Below are 12,615 nucleotides of genomic sequence, written 5' to 3'. Positions count from 1 at the left end.
TACAACAGAATGACACCAGGAGCCCAAGGCTTGTTGAAGTCGAATGTTATTTCGCTACAAAACACGTTTTTAATGTTTAATGAGCAACCCTTACTTATACACTTTCCAATAATTATGTAAAAGACTATGTAAAAGGTTAGATGTTTTATTTTGTCCTTAAATCTCAAAAAAGTATTTTAAAATAACTTTCATGACATCCTGAAGCACCTTGTGTAGATCTTTATTTTCATAATACTTTATTTTTAAATGCTCAGATTGGATCAAAACCACAAAAAAATACATAGGTATGTGTGAGTAAATTATATATGCATTCTGATGAGGCAGATAAAAAAAAAAACTGAGCAGGTAATAAGCATGCTTTACGTTAAGTCCACATTTCTGCTTTTATTAGCTGCAGGCGGAAAATCATCATAATTACCATGAAACATCAGTATGTATGTAATTAACCTCTATAAGGTGTTTCACTTAGTGAATTGAGTTAGTGAAATAATGAACTTGTCAATAATATTCCATCATCATCGAGATTCACCTTTATTTCTTTGGTAGCTGGTCTCTTCTCTGTGCTGATCAGTTAGGAAAAACAGGCATGAAAGTGTTTTTATTAAACTGAAAATATTTTCCCTACACGATTAAGCTTTAATTTGTCATTATGGTCATTAATTACGGAAAACACCATGATTAAAATCCCAGAGATTAAGGAATGAATTAACATTTAGCTGTCAAAACTAGATGAATGAATTAACATTTGTGGAAAGTTAGATGGTTTACATATTATTTACAAGCGAATGAAAAATGTTCATGTGTACTTTTGTACACTATGAATGGAATTTAAGACCTACGAACTTTGACTAGTCAATTGGCAGTAACTTTGCAAAAAAAAAAAAAAAAAAAGCTAGCCAGCTAACCAGCTTCTTTTTTTGCTAGCTAGATTCTTTGTATGTAGCTAGCAGGCTAGTAAGGGTAAGTTAGCAGTGAGTTAGCCGTAGCCTCAACCGTCACGATTCGCAAAACGTAATAGAGACGTCTGAGTGCAACTCAAACTCTTGTCTGACAGAAAAGTCCTGTGAGAACAAAAAATACATGCATTACACAGTTCTTCCAAGACAAAATTTAAGACCTGGAATTAACGTATTAGAGCCAACATTTTTAGGAATTCAAGACTTTTTGAGACTTTTTAAAGATGCGCCGACACCAACGGTCTGAAAATCAGCCCCTGTCCCCTTTTGCTGTGCCATGAGTGGGGACAAATTGACAGCGCCGCCCACCAGGTTGCATCTGCACCTGTATGGCTAATAGCAACTTTCTTGCTAATAGAAGAAAGTTCTTCTATTAGCAAGACTCACTTAAAGAAGAGTCACTCTTCTTTAAGTGACTCTTAAAGAAGTGACTCTTAAACTCTTCAAACTCTTTGTTTGAAGAGTTAAGTGACTCCTCAAAAAAAGAAAAAAATGGCATTGGTCAAAATCAGAATCGACAGGTCAGGGTTTTTAAAGATCAGTGATCGAACAGAAAACTGCATCCCCAGAGGGGCGCCCTTTGTCTTTGTGTTTTAAATATAATGAACCAATCAAGCAACTGTTCAAATTTGAGGTAGAAATCGAAGCCATACACACATCCAGAATGTTTCCTTTTATTTTGCTGTCAAACGTTTCTTATCAGTAAATGTAAATGTCATGAGAGAAACTTGGCTGGAGTAAAGAGCAGCGTTCCAAATAGGAGATCCAGGCACTGTTGGAACAAAACTGAAATGGCACACAAAGGGGGTGGAGTAAATTATGGTAATAATTTGATGCAAAACTTTATATAACATTTCATTTTAGGCGGCACTGAGAGCCATTCTGGCATCTGTGCGTCGCAGAAACAGTGCGAGCCTTTCATCACATTTCCTGCTTACGTACACAAGGTATTTAGAGCCGAACATAAAAAGGCAGACAAAGAGAAAACGTGAAATGGAGCCCTTTTTTTTTTTCTGTCAGCAACCCAAAAATGTACATTTGCAGGGTGACAGAGACAAAGGAAGACACAAATCCCTCTTTCCACAGCGCCGCCTTTTATTTCAGGCCCTTGTTACGTTCGCCCGCTGCCTTTTTTTTTTCTTCTTCCCTCTTTCTGACGCTGCAACGAGCAGGGGGAATTAAAGAGGAAGGAAGACAAAAGGATGAGATGTTCCCTGTTCTATTCATTCCACTCCAGAGCCCCATCAGAGAGAGAATAATTACAGCCCTGTTGAATGGAAGTCACTTAGGAGCGTGCTCATCTAAAGGAAGAAGATCCCAGCATGGGAGTGTTTCTGGATGCAATCACTCCAGGTGTTTTAGTTGCATTTAAACAAACTAAAATATATATTGTTGGCTACTTTACTTTCCGACTGGCTGAGCTGGGAGTGAATTAAACATATGGGGAGGAAAGGTCAAACGAAAGAGTGACTTATCTCCTTTGGATAGACAGTTTCGGTAATATTTGCAGCCGAAACACAGTTTCCTCTGTTCCCGAGACTGACAGCAATCTGAGAAACGTCCATCTCCGGTTTTACAACATGTCAGGACTTTTCTTATTTTTAAACGCCGTCCTTCCAACTGTTTCACGGAGAAATTGCCATGTGAGACAAGCAGAAGGAGACTATTATATTTCCAGAATATCACAACCCAGAAGCAAGATCAAAATCAGACGGGTTTTTTTCCCCCTCCAGAACCACGTTAGCTGCGTCACATTGAGAAAAAAAAAAAAAAGAAAGAAAAACACAAGGTGACATGTTGTTTGCTTCATCAAATTTAATTTGGGTAATTGCGCCAGTGAATCCCATAGTGTCGTACCTCACATTCACCCAAAAAGTGGCGTGAAGGATAGAGTCGTACTCTTATTAAACACATCTCTTCATAAATTATTCCTCCGCTGTGCTCTCTGGAGTGTCGACGTCGATAGGATTTTAAAAAGTTCTGCTGCTGGAAAAAAAATAATAAAAATCTGACTACCCTTGCATTATTTAGTTGAATAAAGTGACTCGCTCAAAGACTGTTACTGGATATTGTGACGTCTCTTCGATGCGAGACAGTTGTCGGAAACTTGACACAGTGTGATAAAATAATGCAGCTGGTACTTTACAGGCATTTCCTTCAACAAGGGGGCTCAACAGTTCAAATAAGTTTGTTAAAAAGGAAGTAGAACTTGTATCAGTTTGGGGTTTTGTGTATCAGGACATAAGGGTCTGGTCTTAACTAGGTTCTAAAACTAAAGTATAAATCAAAGTGTTCAACACACAGGGATTACACACAAGGATTAAGCCAAAACGTGAAAAGTTGGATGTGAAATCTGAGCTGTAACATTCAGCAGAGCTTTTCAGTGGAGCTTTATCAATGTCTTGTATCTCTGGGGAGGAATTTGCCACCTTATACTTTTATTTTCCTTCTTTGAGGTTTTGTAGATGTAAAACCATTTGAAGGTCCCATTACTGTGTTTCAACCCGGCAGCGTACAAGACTTTGATTGTAGCCTCATCGCCACAACTTGATTATTTATTTTTTGTAAAGACAGATATACAGAGAAGCTCATGGTCAACTCGATTACTCCAAGGTTCCCAAAGTCCTGAGGAATGATGGTGCAGACACCTTGTGAAAGTCACTTAATTACTGATTACTCATTGAAAATGTGACGGTTACTTTTCTGATTATTTCATTTTAAAAGTTGGATAAAAAAAAAATTGTTTCGGCAGGCAACAGCCCCCACCATCCCAACATGTAAACCACAACTTGAGCAGGTCAACTATAACTGAGCCATTACCATATAAATGCACAAATTTGACATTTTGAAAATAAATGTGCTTGATGAAAACACAAATTTCAGGAAGGAAAAAAAAAACAAAACACTTGTTTTTTGATAAAGTTTTGCTGTTAGGATAAAGTGTTTTTTATGGCCATATTAAAATTGGTTTATTTCTCAAAACTTCAACGGAAACGCTTTCTCCCCCCACCCAACAAGAGTCATGTGATCAACAAACGGACATTGGCACTGGTGCAAACCACGAAAATGCTACGTTACTCATTACGTTAAACTCACGTATGACAAAAGAACAAAAGGTTTTTCTGTTTCCCTTAGTTTCAAAGACATATGACCTTTGACCCCTGCAAAGAGGGAACGACGAACCTTTACATTGTCATCCTGAGCAGATGTTCCATTTCCATCGATTACATTTGCGCCGCTAGCTGGTGCCATACGAGACGCAAAGCCAAGTAACAATTCATGTTTTTCCTCAATGAAATGACAAATACAGTAAATTTACAACGACTACAGGATTTAAGATGGTAATGTGTCAGATTGCTCGACATCACTGGTTCCCAGGAAGCAAAACAAGCCAAAATCATCCTCCATCCACTGCCATGCTTTTCTTTACAGTTGCCATGAAATTAATACATTGTTTTGTTTTCCGAACATCACCACTTATGTTCAGACATATTGTGTTTTATAGGTTCTTTCATGCCAGAGTTGCACCGTCATGTTCCATTCAGAAAGAAAAAGGTTTCTCCTTCAACCCCATCAACTGAGTCGCACTTTGCATTTCGTTTTCTGACCGATTCAACAAACACTAACAAATTAAAGACGAAAAGTAATGAAAGACGGCAATGAAAGCGTGGATTTCCAAAGATCCTTTAAAGTGATGTAATGTACCAAGCTGCCAAAGAATGACCACACTACCTTACTGTTGTGCTAATTGAAGAACCCCCACTTCAGAAACCAAAGACAAAAAACCTACATTCGCAAATATGAGCAGGGATGGGTTATGAAAACAAAGGCTCTTGTTTTTATTGAATTACCTTTTCCCTTCCCCTCGCTTCCGAACGCATCTCCTGTTATTTCAGCTCGGCCTCCCGCGAGGTTGGACCAATTCTTTTTAATTTTAAGACAACAAAGAGCGTTTGTGCGAGTCGGGGAGAAGCGGAGAATACAAATAAAAGGCGAAAAAAGAAAAAGAGGAGTTTGCGAAGCGCGATGTGAGCGGCTGGCCAGCAGGCGATTGGCCCCAGCGCTCTACCTTTGCGGCCTCAGTTCAAACAAGTGAATCAACATGAACTGGCACATGCAAACACAGATGGACGAGAGCATCAGTGCTAATCAACCGGCTAAAGTGGAGTAAAGTTTACATTTTTGGGGGGTTATTTAAGCGGCTGTGGTTGAGAACTTTGAATTCTTCTCCAGTTCTCCCTCTCCATCCGTCACACTGGCTGTCACCCCATCCTCTGTCTCTCTCTCTCTCTGTTATTAATATAACAGAACTCTTTCACAGATCAGGGATGAATTACTCTTCATCTAAAGCAAGTTCTGCTGGTCGCTAATCTTCAAATCTTGATTTGTTAGCCAATGATGGGGAATATTTCACAGCCACGGGCTGCGACAGAAAAATGTTCACTTTAGATCAGACCGGATCCATCAGTCGTGCTGTGAGAGCTTAAATATGGAGGGTTTGATGAGTCCACATTACACCGGCGGAGCTGCTGGGATGTGATGGGACTCTTAAAAGAGGCCCCAATTAATCAGTCAATATGCATAATTGCATGTTTGTATCAAAGGGGGTATTTATTATGAAAATACTCAGATTATTCAAAACTCTGTGGTTGACTTCTGATTTGCTACACCACAGAATACTAATAGGATTTATTTTATTTAATGACTAAAAGAAAAAAAACATATTTTTAGCTATTAGCATAAGTAAAAATGAGCAGAACAGTCTAAAATTAACAGCCCAAAGTGCTAAAAATTTAAATACAGGAAGTATATTAGTAAGTATATATGGTAAGTTACATTTTTTAGTTAGTTTTATTGGTCTGTGCTTATTAGTTTTGAGCTGAATGGAATAATGTACATTTTGTGAAACAAAAAACTACTAAACAAACATAAAAAAGATGTTTGCCTGCTGCAAAATGCAAAAAACTGGCAAAAAATTATGAAGAAATCTAAAAAAGATTGTGATCTTATACAAGTAGAAAATGCCTTTTATATAATGACATGCAAACAAAGATTTCTATTGATTCAATAGGAGGAGCTACAGAGGCTGTTTCAGGAAGTTAATACAAACAACAACAACAAAACAAGGTTATTTACAAAACCAACTAAAATGTCCTGATTCCAACTATTCTTCTGAACTGCTGGCATGGGACATTTTTAGTAATAATTAAATTACGTAACAGGCAGAAATGTTGAAATAGGTTTTTAGTTTTTAACTATGTGGCAGAGAAATTTAGGGGGGAAAAAACACCACAAACTTTGGAAAATTAATATGTTCTTTGTAAATGTGCATCCCTAAAAACTATGAATCCAGAATATAGATTTGTTTCACACCAAGCTGTGGAAAAACATCAGATTCAGGACACCTAACAAAACAAAATGAAACTTTTAGCTTATTTTAGTTTCCAATCTAGCACAAAATAGGGAAAAATGGTAGGAAAATTGTCCTAAAAAGGTGTGTGTTTAATTTGTTTTCGAGCTTAAACCTAATTTTTTTTTTTGTGCTTCGCAAATTTAGGGGAGGGAAAAAAAGCTGTGGAGAAAAAAATATTCAAAGCTTTTGAATAAACCCACCCCCCTGACGAGTATTTGGGAATGTTAACATATTGACTTCACATTTTGCCCAACTTCCATCAGCTGAATTTTGAACACATATTTGCACATTTTAATAATAAGTAAATGAGCGTTTGAGCCTGAAACATCAACATTCTACCTGTGGCTAGCCCGACATCCAACTCCCCGTCCGCATTTTCTCCCGCCACGCACTGCTTCACCTTCTCCAGCTCGTGACGTTCCCATCATTATGATTTTCAAAATAAAGTTTGTCAGGGGAGTCAAGGTGACTCCGTCAAACTCGTCTCTCGCCGTCTTGCGTCGCTGTGCTCGGGGTCCTCATCCCCCCTCGTGTCAGGACGGCTGTATTGGCTAAGACGCGGGGAAACTAGCTGACAAGCTCAGCTGATCAAAGATGCGCGGTAGTTTGTGGCGAGAGGGGGGCGAGAAAGCGGGATGGGAGAGTTGATAAGGATAACGTAGGAGTGCGCGGAAGAAGGGTGAGCGGAGGAGCTGAGGAGGAGGAAGAGGAGGAGGAGGCGCCACAATGTCACAGCATCTTTAAACTGCTGCGTTGGCTGTCTGACTGGTTTGATCCCTCCAAAACAAAACCGGCCTCATGTGGGACCGGCGCGGTGCGCTGACGAATCGACTGAAGACAAGGTGAGAAGGTGATCGCGCCAACGGGAGGAGGAGGATGATAAACGAGCTGTGTAACAATCAAACAGAGATTATGTGACTGGCTGACAGCTGGTAGATTTTATTTGTTTGATTTATATTTTTACTTTTCCAGCTTATGTGCTTTATATTTTCACTTTGCCATGACAGAAATCATTGCATCTTTTAGATCAAATCAGATACAGAGAAATTCAGTAAAGACACACAAACAAATAAAGTGGGGGAAAAAAAACAAAACAAAAACAGGGCTCCGATGTTTTGAGGTTAGACCACAGTATTTCAACACAATTTCAATCCAGACTTTGACTAGGCCACTGAAAAACCTTCAGAGTTGGACTTGCTGATGTGCATCGTCCTGTATAGTCAGGATTAGTGCAGGTTTCCCAAGATCAAATCTAAGACTTTGTAAGACCTTTTAAGGCTACTATGAATAAAACTCAAGGCTTATATCACAACAGACATGTACAAAAGGAAACCAAAAATGTGAAATTTCTGGGGTCTTTTTGTGGCTGGTGACATTATTTTTGTGCTTCTCACATGGTATATGGCTCTCTAGCTAACTAGCTAGGAATTATTTGCAGCCAATTACTGTTAGCCTTGACCTCCTTGAGTGAAGATGTTTGCCAAAACTCAAACTTTTGCTTGATAGAAAAATCCAGTGAGAAAAAACCTACATATAATATATGAGATGAAATCGTCTTGCCATGACAAAATTTAAGACCTGTGATTAACATATTTAAAGCCAAAATGCATTTTTTTAAAAGAATTAAAGTCATTTCAAGGCCTTCATTTCAAACACCAATTTAAGACTTGTTAAGGTTGCGCCGACACCCCGTTGATCAGGTAAATAGATGGCAGTCATCAGGTCGAGGAGTGGCTGTTAAAATTTAATTTTAAAGCGTTTTCACAATTGAATCATAATTTAACAAGGGCCACAATTACTTTTTCACATGAAGCCAGATTCATTTGGTTACACCCTCTCCCCTCACAGCAAAATGACAATGTGCTTGAAAACTGCATTTTCTATTTACTCAAGTTATTTTCGTCGGATGATACATTTGGCTACAAAAGGGACAAAATAAAAAGCTAAAATACGAAGAAAATACTTTTTCAATTAACATTGGTGCAATTCACTGACTCAAGCTTGGTGGCCAGCAAAATGGTTTTGTTATAATAAAAGACAATGTGATATCTAAAAGGGAATATAATGAATGAAAAAGGAATAGAAGGAGTGTAGCGTTTCTAAATGATTTGTTTTCAACAAATTTTATGATAATTTAGAAGCGTTCCACTTCTGCGCACAGTACCCTCCACCAATGTGTTGTCTTGCTTCAGGCCATATTTTACACCTCTGCGAACAGGAATTAATGAGAGGAGGGAAACAGGCAAATATTAGCCAACTACAATTCCCACACTGCCACAGATTTAATCCATTACAGCTGTTCGCTCTGTTATTCCTCTGTATTAAAGCAAACAGTGAATCAGGAGAAGCTGAACTGAGTCGTTCTTAGGGCTGCAGTAAACAATTGTTTTTAGAATCAAGTAATCCCCTTCTGGAGTAGCTAAAGTTAGTAAAGGAAATCTAAGAGAGACTGCTAGTAAGTAAAAAACGTTTAAGTTTTTATTAGAGCATTTTATTCTTTGCAAATATGATTCAAACATCACTTTCAGTCTAAAGTTTGAAGTATGGGGAAAAAATGCTTTTAAAGTCTGAAGACATTTCACATTAACTTTTAAAAAGTAAAAAGCAAACTTAAATTGAGGCATTAAATTACAGTTTCAAGTTTCAATAATGAAAAAGGACTTTAATACTTATTTTCACATCATTACTGTTGATGAGCAAGTACAACAAGCAAAAAATAGAGCAGGGAGATATTTTTAAAAAGTAAAATAAAAAAGGGGTGGCGGGTGGGGGTTAAGCCTGCAGAGAGCTGCTAATAGCAGTTAGCATTCATTAACAGCTCAATGACAAAATGCAGTGCGCTAAATAGAACATAAACTAGCAAAGTTTCCAGGCAGATAATTTGTCTCAAAGAATTTAAATAATCAAGGCCCTCCACTCATTCAATGAATCATTAGATGTCTAGCTGTTTTTAATGAAACTGAGGGCGAAAAAGACATGCTTCTGGTTTTGAAGGCAAACCAGAAGTATTACAATGCAACCTCGGGGAAAACAGAGAATGTCCATTTCTGACTGAGGCTGTGTCAAGGAGAGAAAGGATGAACAAACTGTTTATAGTCCTGTCAGTGTATAAGACCAGAACATGATGTGCTGGTGTGTGCTGTGAAGAAATTCAGACAGACTCAGTGTGTGTGTGTGTGTGTGTGTGTGCGTGTGTGTGTGTGTGTGTGTGAGACCAAGGGTCTGGTCTTCAGAGGCCACTCACACTGCTGGCGGTGGCAATGTGACCAGGCATTACTACAGACTGGAGACAAGGAGGTAGAGAAAAAGGTAGGAGGGCCACCTCCCACTGGGATGTCTCCTCACTGAAATGGTACGGTAGACTTACATTCAAGAAGGGGTCACTTACAAAACTTCAAACTCTAGATGGTACTCTGAGATCCACAAATAAGTAAACGTAAAAACATTTGGCAACAAAGGGCAACCTGTACGGTGACATGCAATTATTCATTCCCTTTCAGCTTTCTTGTCACTGTATCCTACAATATACATGTTTATGCAATTCTGTCAATACAAAGAAACTATAGAGACGCTAACAGCTGATGTATTCATGAGAACTATAGTAAATATGTTCATTAAGTTATGAGATACAACTATGTCTTCAATACATCCAAAACACATACAGCTACACACACGGCATAAACAGACTTGCTACAAAAGCTGGTCGAGCTTTGGTTAAAAGACAGCATGTAATTACGATTAACTGTCTAAGAGCACATCAGACGTAAGTCTTGAGTTTTTAGCTATATATGGAATTAAATAATCCAGTACTCCACAAGCTAGCTCCACAGTATAAAACATATGGTGGGATTCATTCAGACCTTATTCCAAAATAATTTTCCAGGCCTATGTTGCAGTAAATTACTCCATTATTCCACCAGCAATCCAGGCATTTAATCACATTTAACCACCTGAATTTAAACATGGCCACTAACAATGCCACACAGCTTCCTGCTTGGTAAATTTCACTGTCCGCATAAAAGAAACCCATGCTTCAGAACCTGAAAATGTCACGGTATCCCCTTTAACAGCCATGCTAATGCTGTCACACTGAGCTACTTGCTAATTTCATGCTCCACGCAACAGGGATAATTTAGTCCCAGTCTGTCTGTCTTTCTGTCTGTGTTTCTGCTAAGGGAAGAGTGGCCAGTGTGTTTGTTTCGGTCTGAATCCTCCCTCCATGCGTCTTCCTTCTCTTCTCGTCGCCCCCAGCTCCCCGTCTTTTAAAAATCAATTGACAGGAGAGTTGAAAACAGCGCATGCAAGAAAGGAAAACAGAATGAGGGCAAAATCGGATAAAAATGAAAGGAGAGGATGTGGAGAGGAATCAGTAGGCAGAAAGTGAGAGAGATGACTGATAGAGAGAGGAAAAGCTGTCTTGTGCTGGATCACACTCCTGAACAGATGGCCACACTACAGAGAGAAAACCACAGAGGAGACATTACAGTGCTCAGGTTAAAATCTCCCCTGAAAGATACAAACAGTTCAGCAAGGAAGGACAAGTCTTTTTTATTTATCATCAGGATGATTCAAAGCTAAAAATCCGAGCTCTCTCAGTCTCAACAAGGCCAACATCCGTGCACTGTATCCGTGTTCTTTGCAAGAACACCCAGTGTGAAGACATGCAAGAAGTCCTAAAATCTTTTACTGAAGAAGGACAATCATATCTAAAATTAGAGAAGTATAAGCTACAACAATTCAGTTTATAACTGGAATGCTGTGAAAAAGTGTAGAAACTTTGTTTGGTTTGATCAGATCAGTGCAGGAGGGTTTGAGTGAACCAAAGAATGAATATGCAACAAGGAAAGCATGCTAACTGTGGGTGTATGGTGAAGGGTCTGTCATGTTGTTGTTCTGCTTCTCTTCAAAAAGACATGGAAAACTTATTTGAGGAAAAAGACATGAAAAATTATCCAAAACACATGTGGTCAAGATACCCAGACCAAACGCCTCAAAAAGGCCTGTGGGTTTTGCTGAAGCGAAGAGAGCGTAAGACGACCCAAGGCGTTGATGTAGACAGAACGTCAAACATTTTCCTCTCTGTAAGCTCCAAGGTAATGAATGTTGAAGAGTAATAAGTACTGTCCTAATAAAGCAAGTCTTTTTGCCCCCTAGCCCTATTTTGTACAATATTGCACCTTTCTAGGAGTTGCCTGCAATGGTGCGTTTTGCACCAACTATGCATCAATTTGTACTCCCCATGGACACCCTTTGTACCTCCTATGGCATATGATGATTTAATGTCATTTTGTAGATTCTACTCTCAAGCTCCTTTCATAAAACACTTCAAAGCAGCGTTGAGGTGCCTTTTTGCAACCTCTGTGTTTTGTGAAAGTGCAGTCTCCTACTCTCACAACACGCCGGCTGCCAAGCCAAACATGACAGTTACGGGCCTGCATCGGGAGAGATGTACAAGGCCAGGAGGTCTTTGTGGATTGAGGGAGTGATGTGTCGATGTAAGATTTGTGCGACCACCCAGAAGCAGCATTTACAAGTGTAACAAGACTCATCAATCATTTCCGATGACAGGAGTAAGAAGGTGGCATATACAATTTAAATGTGAAGCATTTGCTCTGCCAAAAACAACATCGCGACTCTGAGCTTCTCTGTCAATATTGTTTTGAAGAGAAGGGGAGAAATCCATCTAATATTTTTTTAAGAGTTATCGGAACCAAACACAATGGAAATAGGACACAAAGCAACATACTTAGAAATTGATGTATTGGTTTATAAGGTTATTCAAGAGATTTAAGTATTTGAAAATCCACAAACTATGAAAATATACAACTACTAAGAAAAATATACTTTTGTGTAATTTGTGGAATGTTCTATTTACAGGTGTAAAATGCAGCTGGGAAAGGATGAAATGTGGGTACAAATTGGGACGGGAGTAAACTCTACAAAAAGCAAAGCAAAGGACAATCTGCACACACAAGCAAAGGCAACTCTTCTGGGAAAAAGGAAATGGTCAAATTTCCTCAGAAGGTTGAGAAACAAGGTGAGGGCCTGTGGCACAGGCTGCCAAAAAATGTCTTTGAGGACAAGTGCAAGTGTGTGTGTGCGTGTGTGTGAAAGCTACAGTCTAAGCAACATTGTTAGACATCAAATATTTAGCATTATGGATTACAAGTACAAAGTGAGTGTGTGTTGTTGTCAAGTCACGACAAAGAAACTACACTGTTTAATGATTCATTCCTGGATCCTTAT

General features: G+C 38.8%; 1 protein-coding gene across 2 annotated transcripts in view; it reads right to left on the bottom strand.

The window, feature by feature from the left end:
• The window catches only part of tbc1d22a (TBC1 domain family, member 22a), a 129,818-nt gene that overhangs the window by 26,268 nt on the left and 90,935 nt on the right, over nucleotides 1-12,615 (bottom strand). The window lies entirely within an intron of this gene.

Source organism: Poecilia mexicana, unplaced genomic scaffold (assembly GCF_051168715.1).
Source record: "Poecilia mexicana isolate PSO_F unplaced genomic scaffold, ASM5116871v1 scaffold_23, whole genome shotgun sequence".
NCBI classification, from domain to species: domain Eukaryota; kingdom Metazoa; phylum Chordata; class Actinopteri; order Cyprinodontiformes; family Poeciliidae; genus Poecilia; species Poecilia mexicana.
The sequence above is the reverse complement of the archived record's forward strand: the minus strand, read 5'-3'. Positions and strand labels throughout refer to the sequence as shown.